This window comes from Schistocerca americana, chromosome 11 (assembly GCF_021461395.2).
Source record: "Schistocerca americana isolate TAMUIC-IGC-003095 chromosome 11, iqSchAmer2.1, whole genome shotgun sequence".
Lineage (NCBI taxonomy): Eukaryota > Metazoa > Arthropoda > Insecta > Orthoptera > Acrididae > Schistocerca > Schistocerca americana.
The window spans coordinates 150,268,924-150,284,846 of NC_060129.1; positions in this window are offsets into that span (position 1 = coordinate 150,268,924).

Sequence of the window (15,923 nt, forward strand, 5' to 3'; positions counted from 1 at the left end):
TGACATGTCTCTGTAAAGATTTTCTTGAGTATCACGCAAAATTTGATACAGATGCCTAGTTCCTCTGATTGTGCCATCTCGAAATTCGCAAACCGTGCGACACAACTTTCTGCTCAATACAGCACTGAACAATAAGTAACAGACATACAACGATGAAACTTCCGGCAGTTGCACATTAGACACAGGCCTGTGCAGGCATGCCAACCGCATTTCGCTCCAGTATACCATTGGCGCGAAATTACGAATGTTCCGTAATTTTTTGAACAGACCTCGTATTAGGTAATGTGCACCATCACCACGTATACACGTATAGTCTTTCTTCCTTGAGTCTGAAATGCGTTTCTTAAACTTGCAGGTCATCTTTTATGCTACATACACAAATAACGTGATAACGTTTTATAAATCATGCGTGTCTTTTGGAAGTCAGATGTGGAAGCTGGAGAGATTGAATAAGAGTCCCTAACCGTTCTTTCTACCAAACTGTTGTCTTCTAAAGTTGTGTCCCCAGGGCAGAAGACTGCTCGTCGGTCGTGGGATCTTCTTCGGCGGAGGCTGCTGTGCTGTCATCTCGAACCTGTGATTGGGCTTTTGATGGGACGCCACTTGCCCAGGTTAGTCTCCGTATCTACAGAGGGCAAGATTACATCTACATCGGCATATATACTCCGCTAGCCACCAAGCGGTGTGTGGCGGTCCATTCGCGGATCGCGCGAGGGAAAAAACGACTGTCTAAACGCCTCAGTACGAGCTCTATTTTCCCTTGTCTTTGAATGCTGATCATTGCGCGATTTGAAAGTTGGAGGCAATAGTACCGAGTGATCAAAAACTCAGTATAAATTTGAAAACAGAATAAATCACGGAATAATGTAGATAGAGAGGTACAAATTGACACACATGCTTGGAATAACACGGGATTTAATTAGAGCTACAAAAATACAAAAGTAAACAAATGTCCGACAAATGGCGCTTCGTCTGATCAGAATAGCAATAATTAGCATAACAAAGTAAGACAAAGCGAAGATGATGTTCTTTACAGGAAATCCTCAATATGTCCACCATCATTCCTCAACAATAGCTGTAGTCGAGGAATAATGTTGTGGACAGCACTGTAAAGCATGTCCGGAGTTATGGTGAGGCACTGGTGTCGGTTGTTGTCTTTCAGCATCCCTAGAGATGTCGGTCGACCACGATACACTTGCGACTTCGGGTAACCCCAAAGCCAATAATCGCACGCACTGAGGTCTGGGGACCTGGGAGGCCAAGCATGACGAGAGTGGCGGCTGAGCACACGATCATCACCAAACGACGCGCGCAAGAGATCTTTCACGCGTCTAGCAATATGGGGTGGAGCGCCATCCTGCATAAACATCGTACGTTCCAGCAGGTGTTTATCAGCCAGGCTGGGGATGATGCGATTCTGTAACATATCGGCGTACCTCTCACCCGTAACGGTAGCAGTTTTGCTGTCCAGCGGCATCTGTCGGACATTTTGTGAAATTTGTTTTGTTTTGATTCTAATAAAACCCCATGTCATTCCAAGCGTGTGTATCAATTTTCACCTCTCTATCTACATTATTCCGTGGTTTATTAAGTTTTCAAATTTATACTGACTTTTTGATCACCCGGTATATGCTCTGTATCCTCGGTGAAGATCGAATTTCGGAATTTAGTGAGCAGCCCCTTGCATTTAGCGCTTTGTCTATCTGCAGGTATACCCCACTTCAAACTTTCTATGAGATTTGTAACGCTCTCGCGATGGCTAAATGTACCAGTCACGAATCTTGCCTCTCTTCTTTGGATCTTTTCAATCTCTTGAACGAGAGCCAACAGGTAAGGGTCCCATGCAGACGAACAATAAGACTAGACGAACAAACGTAAGCAATTTCCTTTGTTGAAGGACTGCATCGCTTCAGGATCCTACCAATAAGCCGCAATCTAGAGTTCGCCTTGTCCGTTACTTGTGTAATCTGATCGTTCCATTTGAGATCATTTCGAATGGTCACACCCAGGTACTTGACGGATGTTACCGCTTCCAAAGTCTGGGAATTTATTTTGTACTCGTACATTAATGGGGATTTTCGCCTTGTTATACGCAGTAGGTTACACTTACTAATATTGAGAGATAACTGCCAGCCATTACACCACGCATTTATTTTCTCCAAATCCTTATTGATTTGTTCACAACTTTCGTGTGATACTACTTTCCTGTAGACTACAGCATCATCGGTTCAAATGGTTCAAATGGTTCTGAGCACTATGGGACTTAACATCTGAGGTCATCAGTCCCCTAGAACTTAGAACTACTTAAACCTAACTAACCTAAGGACATCACACACATCCATGCCCGAGGCAGGATTCGAACTTGCGACCGTAGCAGTCGCGCGGTTCCGAACTGAAGCGCTTAGAACCGCTCGGCCACAGCGGCCGGTCACAGCATCGTCGGCACACAGTCTGATGCCGCTGTCAATACCATCAACCGGATCGTTTATGTTAATCTTAAAATGCAGCGCACCTATTAGGCTGCCCTGGGCCACACCTGAAGTTATGCTTGTTTCTGTTGAAGTCACCCCAATCAGGACGACATACTGATCCCTGTCCGTTAGAAAACTTTCTATCCAACCGCATACGTCATCGGATAGACCGTAAGTGAGCACTTTTTGGAGCAAGCGACAGTGCGGAACTGAGTCGAACGCCTTTCGAAAGTCGAGAAATATGGCATCAACCTGGGAGCCGGTATCTAGAGCCTGTTGTATATCATGCACAAAGAGGGCCAGCTGTTTCCTAAAACCGTGCTGGTTTCTGCAGATGAGCTTCTCAGAGTCTAGAAAGGTCATTATGTCTGAACACAAAATATGTTCCACGATTCTACAACAAATCGACAGCGGTGAAATTGGCCGGTAATTATGTGCATCCGATTTTCTACCCTTTTTGTAGATTACTATGACCTGGGCCTTCCTCCAGTCCGGTGGAACTTTCCGCCGTTCCAATGATCTCTGATAGATGATGGACAAGAATGGTGCCTATATTTGTAGCATAGTCAACATAAAATCTTACGGGGATACCGTCTGGGCCAGATGCCTTTCTGGCGTCTAAGGATCTTAACTGTTTTACAATCACAGATACACTAAACACTATGTCAGCCATCCTTGCGTTTGTTCAATGACGGGGGGGTATGGTGCTCCAGTCCTCTACCGTACACGAGTTTTTGAAAGCTAGGTTTAGAATTTCGGCCATCTGTTTATCATCATCAGTTTCATTGCCCGTACTGTGAGCAAGAGAAGGTATTGAATTATTTATAGCGTTCATAGATTTTATGTACAATCAACATTTTTTGGGAATGGTACTGACAATGATGGTAGGCGACACTTCTCATTAATGCACCCTGTTTCATTATTAATTAAATCTCCATACGTTTTGCACTGTCTTTCACAACACTTGACATGTTGTTATTATTCTGGTCTTCAGTCCAGAGACTGGTTTGATGCAGCTCTCCGTACTACTCTATCCTGTGCACGCTGCTTCATCTCCCAGTACCTACTGCAACCTACATCCTTCTGAATCTGCTTACTGTATTCATCTGTTGGACTCCCTCTACGATTTTTACCCTCCACGCTGTCCTCCAATACTAAATTGGTGATCTCTTGATGCCTCAGAACATGTCCTACCAACCGATCCCTTCTTCTAGTCAAGTTGTGCCACAAATTCCTCTTCTCCCCAATTCCACTCAGTACCTGCTCGTTAGTTATGTGATCTACCCATCTAATCTTCAGCATTCTTCTGCAGCACCACATCTCGAAAGCTTCTATTCTCTTCTTGTCTAACCTATTTATCGTCCACGTTTCACTTCCATACATGGCTACACTACATACAAATACTTTCAGAAACGACTTCTTGTCACTTAAATCTATACTCGATGTTAACAAATTTCTCTTCTTCAGAAACGCTTTCCTTGCCATTTCCAGTCTACATTTGATATCCTCTCTACTTCGACCATCATCAGTTATTTTGCTCCCCAAATAGCAAAACTCCTTTACTACTTTAAGCGTCTCATTTCCTAATCTAATTCCCTCAGCATCACCCGACTTAATTCGACTACATTCCATTATCCTCGTTTTGCTTTGTTGATGTTCATCTTATATCCTCCTTTCAAGACACAATCCATTCTGTTCAACTGCTCTTCTAAGTCCTTTACTGTCCCTGACAGAATTGCAATGTCATCGGTGAACCTCAGAGTTTTTATTTCTTCTCCATGGATTTTAATACCTACTCCGAATTTTTCTTTTGTTTCCTTTACTGCTTGCTCAATATACAGATTGAATAAGATGGGGGATAGGCTACAACCCTGTCTCACTCCCTTCCCAACCACTGCTTCCCTTTCATGCCCCTCAACTCATATAACTGCCATCTGGTTGCTGTACAAATTGTAAATAGCCCCTCGCTCCCTGTATTTTACGCCTGCCACCTTCAGAATTTGAAAGAGTATTCCACTCAACATTGTCAAAAGCTTTGTCTGAGTCTTCAAATGCTAGAAACGTAGGTTTGCCTTTCCTTAATCTAATTTCTAAGATAAGTAGTAGGGTCAGTATTGCCTCACGTATTCCAATATTTCTACGGAATCCAAACTGATCTTCCCCGAGGTTGGCTTCTACCAGTTTTTCCATTCGTCTGTAAAGAATTCGCGTTAGTATTTTGCAGCCGCGACTTATTGAACTGATAGTTCGGCAATTTTACATCTGTCAGCTCCTGCTTTCTTTGGGATTGGAATTATTATATTCTTCTTGAAGTCTGAGGGTATTTCGGCTGTCTCATACATCTTGCTCACCAGATGGTAGAGTTTTGTCAGGACTGGCTCTCCCAAGGCTGTCAGCAGTTCCAATGGAATGTTGTCTACTCCCGGGGCCTGGGCATGGCTTTCTTAATTGTACGGTAACTTTTCTGACAACTTCCGATATAGAGTACGACATGTCCGCCCCGGAACAGAGGTACATGTCAGGCTCCGAAGCAGCCTTATACTTTCGGCCCTCGAAACTACCAAAACAGAGTTGCGCGATCGGACCTTCAGAACGCCCGAAACAATCTGACGAGCCTAGCCGAAGTTCTTCATGTCCCAGGCAAAGCACTGCAGTTGCAATATCGTTACTCTTACGTTTCTCAAAACTAGAGAAATCTAATAAACAAAAACGGTAGACTCGTAGGGCAATAATGCGATATTGTCATACTGAAAACTGGGTTAAATAGAATGAAGAGTCTATAAATAAATAATAAAAGAATCTAGGCATTTTGGCGCCTATCACCCGAATGTGGCGATCAATCAGAAGCAACTTCAGTACAATTGGCGGACTCTCCCACGGGTATGCTGCATACTGCACCATCTGTTAACTTATACCTCACTCCACATTTGTACCATATGCGACTTTGCGTGTATCAAACTCCATCGAGGCGAGCTTCTTGCAAGATAAAATACTTGCGGCCACAGCCAGGATGTCACAATTTATTTTTATGGTGGTTTTCCTGAATCAATCCAAATCAGGTTGCAGGTTTCAAGGATCATTCTACACTACTAGCCATTAAAATTGCTACACCACGAAGATGACGTGCTATAGACGCGAAATTTAACCGACAGGAAGAAGATGCTGTGATATGCAACTTATTAGCTTTTCAGAGCATTCACACAAGGTTAGCGCCGGTGGCGACACCTACAACGTGCTGACATGAGGAAAGTTCCCAACCGATGTCTCATACACAAACAGCAGTTGACTGGCGTTGCCTGGTGAAACGTTGTTGTGATGCCTCGTGTGAGGAGGAGAAATGCGTACCATCACGTTTCCAACTTTGATAAAGGTCGGATTGTAGCCTATCGCGATTGCGGTTTATCGTATCGTGTCATTGCTGCTCGCGTTGATCGAGAGCCAAAGTCTGTTGGCAGCATATGGAATCGGTAGGTTCAGGAGGGTAATACGGAACGCCGTGCTGGATCACAACGGCCTCGTATCACTAGCAGTCGAGATGACAGGCATCTTATCCGCACGGCTATAACGGATCGTGCAGCCACGACTCGGTCCCTGGGTCGACAGATGGGGATGTTTGCAAGACAACAATCATCTGCACGAACAGTTTGACGACGTTTGCAGCAGCAGGGACTATCAGCTTGGAGACCGTGGCTGCGGTTACCCTTGACGCTGCATCATAGACAGGAGCGCCTGCAAATAGGTACTTGCTTAGCGGCCTTTCGCTTTGTGGAGAATTATTCCAAGAAATCAGCAAACTCGACACTTTTTTCAGAACCGACCGACAAACTGGACGTGTGTATTCTTTTTGACCGCTCGACCGATAAACATTCGTTCTCGGGATGTGGGGTGATTAGAAACACCGGACAGCCTAACATTCCACTAACCCCCGCGTCCCCCCCCCCCCCCCCCCCCCCCCGTCACCCCACGAACACTCCAACGAACAAATTGTGTCGTTTGTAGCGCTGTCGTGGCAACCTCCCGACAGAAGTTTGTCTTTTGCGCATGGAATTAAATGCTATTGTAATACACCTGACAGGGTGCCAGCATAGAAGTAAATAGAGAGGCCTTCGGACCGCGCGAGGTGTGTGAAGCTTTCCCCTGCATCTGGGTACCCACAGTCACTGAGGTACTGGCCGCTACACGGAAAACATGTCGACGGTCATTAAAATTGCTAAACCAAGAAGAAATGCAGACGAGAGACGGGTATTCATTGGACAAATATATTGTACTAGAACTGACATGTGATTACATTTTCACGCAATTTGGGTGCATAGATCCTCAGAAATCAGTACCCAGAACAACCACCTCTGACCGTAATAACGGCCTTGATACGACTGGGCATTGAGTCAAACAGAGCTTGGATGGCGTGTACAGGTACAGCTGCCCATGCAGCTTCAACACGATACCACAGTTCATCATGAGTACTGACTGGCGTATTGTGACGAGCCAGTTGCTCGGCCATCATTGACCAGACGTTTTCAGTTGGCGAGAGATCTGGAGAATGTGCTGGCCAGGGCAGCAGTCGAACATTTTCTGTATCCAGAAAGGCCCGTACAGGACCTGCAACATGCGGTCGTGCATTATCCTCCTGAAATGTAGTGTTTCGCAGGGCTCCATCGAAGGGTAGAGCCACAGGTCCTAACACATCTGAAATGTAACGTCCACTATTCAAAGTGCCGTCAATGCGAACAAGAGGTGACCGAGGCGTGTAACCAATGGCAACCCAAACCATCATGCCGGATGATGGGCCAGTATGGCGATGGCAAATACACTCTTCCAATGTGCATTCACCGCGATGTCACCAAACACGGATGCGACCATCATGATGATGTAAACAGAAAAAATGATGTTTTGCTATACGTGCTCTCAGTTTCGTCGTTGAGTACACCATCACAGGCGTCCCTGTCTGTGATGCAGCGTCAAGGGTAACTGCAGCCATGGTCTCTAAGCTGATAGTCCATGCTGCTTCAAACGTCGTCGAACTGTTCGTGCGGATGGTTGTTGTCTTGCAAACGTCCCCATTTGTTGACTCAGGGATCGAGACGTGGCTGCACGATCCGTTACAGCCATGCGGATAAGATGCCTGTCATCTCGACTGCTAGTGATACGAGGCCGTTGGGATCCAGCACTGCATTCCGTATTACCCTCCTGAACCCAGCGATTCCATATTCAGCGGATTAAAACTGTGTGCCAGACCGAGACTCGAACTCTGCACTGCCGAGATCGAATCGCGGTCCGGCACACGTTTTCGTGTGGCACATAGAAAGAACAGAAGTCCGTTGACATTTTGCATTTCTGTTTTTAGGTTTTATTTCCGATACTTACCGGGAATGAAATCTAAAAAACGAAATATCGACATTCAATGGACTACAATCGATAAAACATACTTGCTCCATTGTTATAAGTGTTGAAAATCCCCAATATTTACAGGTCCTATAATTGCTAAATGCTGCATTTCTTATGTATCTATTGTTGTATTTATTAGATGATGTGCGCCACCACCATACATAGTCTTTTTTTCTTTGAATCTGGTTTCTTATACTTATTGGTCATCTTTTATGCTACAAACATAAATAAAATAACAACGTTTAATGAACCTCTTTTGTTTTATTTACCTTACTTTACCGTGATGTTCGTCTCAGTCAGCTACGAGGGCTATCCACAAAGTGCATTACGTTTTGGAATTAAAAATAAATAAAGTATTGGAAATTTTTTTTATTATATGCAGATGAAAGCCACACTTAAATACTACTTTTCTACATAGTTGCCATTTAAATTAAGGCACTTATCGTAGCGATGGACGAGCTCGGAAATTCCTTCGTCGCGCAATTCGGCCGCCTGCGCCTTCAACCACGTGGTTACCTCTTCTTGAAGCTGTGCGTCGTCATCAAAACGCTGCATAGCCAACCACTTCTTCATTGCTGGGAATAAATGGAAGTCGCTCGGTGCCAGGTCGGGACTGTACGGCGGGTGAGGAAACAACTCCTACTTAAAAGATTCGAGAACTTCACGAGTGACATTTGCCGTGTGGGCCCGGGAGTTGTCGTGAATCAGCAAGATCTTTGAGCCCAACTTTCCCCCGCGCTTGTTTTGTATTGCTCTTCTGAGGTTGTGCAGAATTTGGCAATACCTTTGGGAGTTTATTGTACTGCCTCTTTCCAGGAAATCCACAAAAATCACACCTTTTCTGTCCCAAAAGACAGTCGCCATCACCTTCCTTGCCGACATTGTCTGCACGCATTTCTTGGGTTTTTGGGGGGAATTTGTGTGCCCCCACTGCATTGACTGCAATTTTGTCTCGCAGTTCTCATGCTTAACCCATGTTTCGTCACCAGTAACGATGCGATCGAGTAATGAGTCGCCATCTTTCTCGTAAGCGTCCAAAAACGTTAACGCTGCAGCCATTCGCTGATTTTTGTGAATCTCTGTCCAGATTTTTGGTATCCATCTTGCACAAAACTTGTGGTAACCAAGCTTTTCGGTAATGATTTCGTGCAACAAATTTCGTGAAGTTTAGTCTTTCGCTCCCTGTATTTTGTCCCTGCTACCTTCAGAATTTCAAAGAGAATATGCCAGTCAGCACTGTCAAAAGCTGTGAATGTAGGTCTGTCTTTCTTTAACCTATCTTCTAAGACATGTCGTAAGGTCAGTATCGCCTCACGTGTTTTTACATTTCTCTGGAATCCCCGAGATCGGATTCTACCAGTTCTTTCATTCTTGTGTAAAGAATTCGTGTTAGTATTTTGCAACCATGACCTATTATATTAAACTGGCAGTTCCGTAATTTTTAGACCTGTAAGAAACTGATTTCATTACTACTGCAGTAATTAAATTCTTCTTGAAGTCTGAGGATATTTCGCCCATCTCCTACATCTTGCACAATCAGAACTGGAGCCAGGGACAGAGACTCTTGTGACATTATCCTGACTGCCTTGTCCGAGAATTACTTCGAGCAGATAGTTAGAGAACCAACTCGTGAAGCTAACGTTTTAGACCTCATAGCAACAAATAGACCGGAACTTTTCGACTCCGTGAATGTAGAAGAGGGTATCAGTGATCATAAGTCAGTGGTTGCATCAATGACTACAAGTGTAATAAGAAATGCCAAGAAAGGAAGGAAAATATATTTGCTTAACAAGAGTGATAGGGCACAAATCGCAGAATATCTGAGTGACCACCATCAAACGTTCATTTCTGAGGAAGAGGATGTGGAACAAAAATGGAAAAAATTCAGAAACATCGTCCAGTACGCCTTAGATAAGTTCGTACCGACTAAGGTCCAAAGCGAGGGGAAAGATCCACCGTGGTATAACAATCATGTACGAAAGGTACTACGGAAACAAAGAAAGCTTCATCATAGGTTTAAGAGTAGTCGAATCATAGCTGATAAGGAAAAGCTGAACGAAGCGAAAAAGAGCGTAAAGAGAGCAATGAGAGAAGCATTCAACGAATTCGAACATAAAACATTGGCAAACAATCTAAACAAGAACCCTAAAAAGTTTTGGTCATATGTAAAATCGGTAAGCGGATCTAAATCCCCTATTCAGTCACTCGTTGACCACGATGGCACCGAAACAGAGGACGACCGAAGAAAGGCAGAAATACTGAATTCAGTGTTCCGAAACAGTTTCACTGCGGAAAATCGTAACACGGTCCCTGACTTCAGCCGTCGCACGGACGCCAAAATGGAAAATATTGAAATAAACGATATCGGAATTGAAAAACAACTGCTATCACTTAGTAGCGGAAAAGCATCCGGACCAGACGAGATACCCTTAAGATTCTACAGTGATTATGCTAAAGAACTTGCCCCCTTTCTATCAGCAATTTATCGTAGATCGCTGGAAGAACGTAAAGTACCTAGCGACTGGAAGAAAGCGCAGGTCGTTCCCATTTTCAAGAAGGGTCATAAATCAGATGCGAATAATTATAGGCCTATTTCGCTTACGTCAATCTGTTGTAGAATAATGGAACATGTTTTGTGTTCTCGTATTATGACGTTCTTAGATAATACAAATCTCCTTCATCATAACCAACATGGATTCCGCAAACAGAGATCATGTGAAACTCAGCTCGCCCTATTTGCCCAAGAAATTCACAGTGCCGTAGACACTGGCGAGCAGATTGATGCCGTATTCCTGGACTTCAGGAAGGCATTTGATACGGTTCCGCACTTACGTTTAGTGAAAAAAATACGAGCTTACGGAATATCGGACCAGGTTTGTGATTGGATTCAGGATTTCCTAGAAGAAAGAACACAACATGTCATTCTTAACGGTTCAAAATCTGCAGATGTAGAGGTAATTTTGGGAGTACCGCAGGGAAGCGTGATAGGACCTTTATTGTTTACAATATACATAAATGACTTAGTTGACAACATCGGTAGCTCCGTGAGGCTATTTGCAGATGACACGGTTGTCTACAAGAAAGTAGCAACATCAGAAGACTCGTACGTACTCCAGGAGGACCTGCAGAGGATTAATGCATGGTGCGACAGCTGGCAGCTTTCCCTAAACATAGATAAATGTAATATAATGCGCATACATAGGGGCAGAAATCCATTCCAGTACGATTATGCCATAGGTGGTAAATCATTGGAAGCGGTAACGACCGTAAAATACTTAGGAGTTACTATCCGGAGCGATCTGAAGTGGAATGATCACATAAAACAAATAGTGGGAAAAGCAGGCGCCAGGTTGAGATTCATAGGAAGAATTCTAAGAAAATGTGACTCATCGACGAAAGAAGTAGCTTACAAAACGCTTGTTCGTCCGATTCTTGAGTATTGCTCATCAGTATGGGACCCTTACCAGGTTGGATTAATAGAAGAGATAGACATGATCCAGCGGAAAGCAGCGCGATTCGTCATGGGGACATTTAGTCAGCGCGAGAGCGTTACGGAGATGCTGAACAAGCTCCAGTGGCGGACACTTCAAGAAAGGCGTTACGCAATACGGAGAGGTTTATTATCGAAATTACGAGAGAGCACATTCCGGGAAGAGATGGGCAACATATTACTACCGCCCACATATATCTCGCGTAATGATCACAACGAAAAGATCCGAGAAATTAGAGCAAATACGGAGACTTACAAGCAGTCGTTCTTCCCACGCACAATTCGTGAATGGAACAGGGAAGGGGGGATCAGATAGTGGTACAATAAGTACCCTCCGCCACACACCGTAAGGTGGCTCGCGGAGTATAGATGTAGATGTAGATGGAAGAGTTTTGTCATAGCTGGCTCTCCCAAGGCCATCATTAGTACTGACAGAATGTTTTCTTCCCTGGAACCTCGTTTCTACTTAGGTTTTTCAGCGCTCTGTCATGTTCTTCTCACACTATCCAAACTCGCATCTCATCTTCATCTACGTCTTTTAATTTCCATAATATTACCTTCAAGTTCATCTCCCTTGTGTAGACCCTCTATATATTCCTTCCACCTGTCAGCTTTGTTTTCTTTGCTTAGAACTGGTTTCGCAACTGAACATTCTTACACTTGCGTCTCTTTTCTCCAAAGGTCTCTAATTTTCCTGCAGGTAGTATCTATTTTTCCCTTAGTGAAATATGCTTCTAAATTCTTACATCTGTTCTCCAGTCATTCCTGCGTAACCACTTTGCGCTTCCTGTCAGTCTCAATTTTTTGGACATTGTATTCCCTTTCACCTGCTTCATTTGCTGCATTTTTTTTTGTTCTCCTTTCATCAGTTAAATTCAGTATCCCTTGTGTTATTCGAGGCTTTCTACTAGGTCTTATCTCTTTACCTGTTTGACAATCTGCTGCCTTCACAATTTCGTCTCTCAAAGCTTGTACTGCATTCCTTTCCCCTCTCCTAGCCAACCATTGGCCAATGTTCCCTCTAAAACTCTCGACAACATCTGGTTAATCATAGAATGAATGCTTTCACAGCAGGTGTTGTCATCACTTAACACTTCCAGGCTGAGATGCCGTGGCCCATACATAAAACTCTCCCCTGTCGTTTCGCCTTCGACTGTGGAAGGCATCCTCCGAGGACAAGCGGCGAACTGCAACGAGAGCGCGAGTGAGCGCCGTATATATACGCCATCCAGATGGCGCCGCTGTCAATCACGTGACGTTGGCTGTGCTATGATCTCTGATATTGCCAACTTTCTCAATTGAAATTAATCAATTGTCACGCTGTTGCTGCAATGTTGGCATCCATATCTTATACAGCTTAATGCCTACACCTTTTCTTTTAAAATTATTGCAGTGTTTGGCAATCTCAATAGCCTCTCTGTACATTCGCGCATAATAATGCGACGTCTTTGCTATGATGGTCGTCTCACTAAACATTATTTCATGATTACCTTCCTGAAACACATGTTCTGCTACAGCCGATTTATCAATATGTCCGAGGCGGCAGTTCCTTTAATATTCACTCAGACTGGTGTTGACGCTTCTTTCTGTTGTGCCTATATAGACCGTTCCATAGCTGCACGGAATTTTATAGACACCTGGTGTAGCTAGAGGATGTCGCTTATTTTGCGGACCTTAAACTTCCTTTTATTTTCATGGTGGGTGTGAAAACAGTTTCCACACCGTACTCGCTTAAAAATTTTCCAATGTGATCTGTGGCCTTACTGATAAATGGTAAGAACACTTTCCCCTTGGGTTGGTATCGATCCTCATGCCTCCTAGTTATCAGTCTAGGGCGTAGTGCATTATCTCTCTGTTCGAATACCCATTCTTCATGAAGGTCGCTCTAAGGTGTTCAACCTCATCATCTAAGTGAGCTGGTTCACATATTTTGTGCGCCCTGTCTATTAATATTTTAATCACCTCTCTTTTGTGTCTTGGGTGGCGGTTAGAATCTTTCTGCAGATACCGATCAGTGTGTGTTTCTTTTCTGAAAACCTTATGACCCAATGATCCAGCCTCTCGTTAGATTAAAGTCACATCTAAGAAGTTCAGGTGACCATCGATTTCCTTTTCCATAGTGAATTGAATTCTTGGATTAATACTATTCAAATGTAACAGGCGGCATCCAGTTCCTCTTCCACATGAGTCCATGTAACAAATGTATCATCTACATAACGATACCACCTCGCTGGTCTTTTTCTAGCTATTTGCAGCGCCCATTGTTCAAAGTTCTCCATGAACAAGTTAGCCACAGCTGGACTAAGAGGGATTCCCATAGCCACCCCGTCAATTTGTTCATAAAAAAACATTATTATTTTAAAAATAAGTTGTTGTAAGGCAGTGTCTGAATAATGGCATAATATCACTAGGAACAATGTCCGATGTACATGTGATTGCTTCGTTCACCGGGATCATGGAAAACAACGACACCACATCGAAACTGATCAGGATATCATTAGGGCCCACACTAATTTCCTTAATAATATCGATGAAGTGATATGATTTTTTAACATAACTGTCAGTTCCAACAACATGAGGTTTCAGCAGCGAGGCAAGGTGTCCAGCTAATTCATGGGTGGGAGTCCCTATTGCGCTGACTATAGGTCTCAAAGGTACCAGCGGTTTATGGATCTTGGGTAACCCATAAAATCTGGGCGAGTAAGCTTCTGATTTAAAGAGTTGCTTCTTGACAACTGAAGAGAGGGAAGACGCTTTCACCAATCGATTGGCCAGTTTTAAAATCTTTGATGTCGGATCCTTCTGAAGTTGTTTGTAATTGTTGGGATCCAAAATGTCCATGATTTTTTCCTGATAATATTTATTCACTATGACAGTAGCGTTGCCCTTATCTGCAGAAAGCATGATGATGTTTTCATCTGCGTTGACATCGCTCAGTGCCTTCCTTTGTGCCTGTGATTCATTGCTATTAGGGGACTTACATGTGCACAAAATTCTAGCTGTTTCCACCGGCTACTACCCCGACCTGTGGAAAACCTCCCAGATCCTGATGTTCCTCAAACCTGACAAACCGCCATCTGCTATCTCCTCCAACCGTCCCATCAGCCTTATCTCGGTCTTCAGCAAGGTCCTGGAATCCATCCTTACCTGAGGCATCCACCTGCATCTCCGCCAGCACCACCTCCTTCCTGCTACCTGGTGTCGCTTTCGCCTGTCCTTCTCTGCCGATAACCTTCTCCTTTATCTCGCTCATCTCCTCTCCAAACAGCTCAACTCTTGTCGATCTGCCATCTTCCACTCCCTCGACCTTGGACGTGCTTATGACCATGTATGGTATTCCGGTCTCCTCTTCAAGCTCCAGATCTTCGCCCTTCCTATCAACTACATCCATCTGATCGGGTCCTTTCTTTCCCAACGTCCTTCCTATGTCACCATCCATAACATGGATACCTACACCTTCTACCCCTCGACCGGTGTGCCCCAAGGTTCTGTCCTCTCCCCTCTTCTCTATCTTCTGTATACAGCGGACATGCCGCCGTGTTCACCCCCCTCTCCACCTTTTCCAGTATGCTGATGACACTGCCTTCCTCGCCCTCGCCTCCACCCTGCAACGCTCCCAACACCTTCCCCAATCCCATCTTGACCGGATCACCACTTGGTGTAACCAGTGGTTGCTTGAGGTCAATCCTTCCAAGACCCAGGCGATCATTGTAGGGAAGACCACCCCTTCCTTCCGCCTCCTCGACTTATATGTCACCATTTATGGCAGTCCTGTCACCCTCATCCCCACCCTCCAGTACCTTGGCATCACCCTTGACCGTCGCCTCTCCTGGACCCCCATCTCCAGACAATCCAAGCCAAGGCAAGCTCCCCACTCTCTCCCCTCAAGCTCCACTCCTCCTACCTTCTACAAACCCCTTCAAATCCTAGAACGCCATGCGCTCCGCCTCTCCTATCGCATCCACCTCCCCTCCCCCATGTGGATCCTATATGACCTCATTTCGTTCCTGCACCTTCTCCTTTTCCTCAAACAGATACGGATCCTCTACACCTCCCGTAAACTTGATCCCCCTCACCCGCTTGTCTCTCCCATCCTCTCCCATCCCCGTCCACTGCCGTGCCTGTATTCCCACATCCCACCAGCTCTCCATCTCTCCTCTCTCCATACCCTCGCCTAAGGTGGCTTCCACCAACTCCCCCTCCCTGATGATGCCTTAATCCCCTCCATCTACCCTTCCTACCAACTTTGATCCTCCCCTGACACCCTCTGTGTTTTTTCCCAAGGGCACCCTCGCTCCCTTCTCTCCCTCCTCCCTTCCTCCCTCCCTCCTCGCCCTGGGCTTCCCCTACACCCCTACATTCTTTCCTCCCCCTTCCATCTCCTCTGCCACTGGCATCTCCACCCTCCCCTCTCCCTCCTCCCCCACCTTTTCCCTTTTTGGCAGGTCCCTGGACTCGTACATGTACAGTGAACATTCGCGCGCCAGAGATCGTCACCAGTGTTTGTGTGTGCCATTATGTTAGTGATTCAGTGTTTCGTCGTTTGTGCTCCTTCATTCACGTGTGCCATTTCTGTC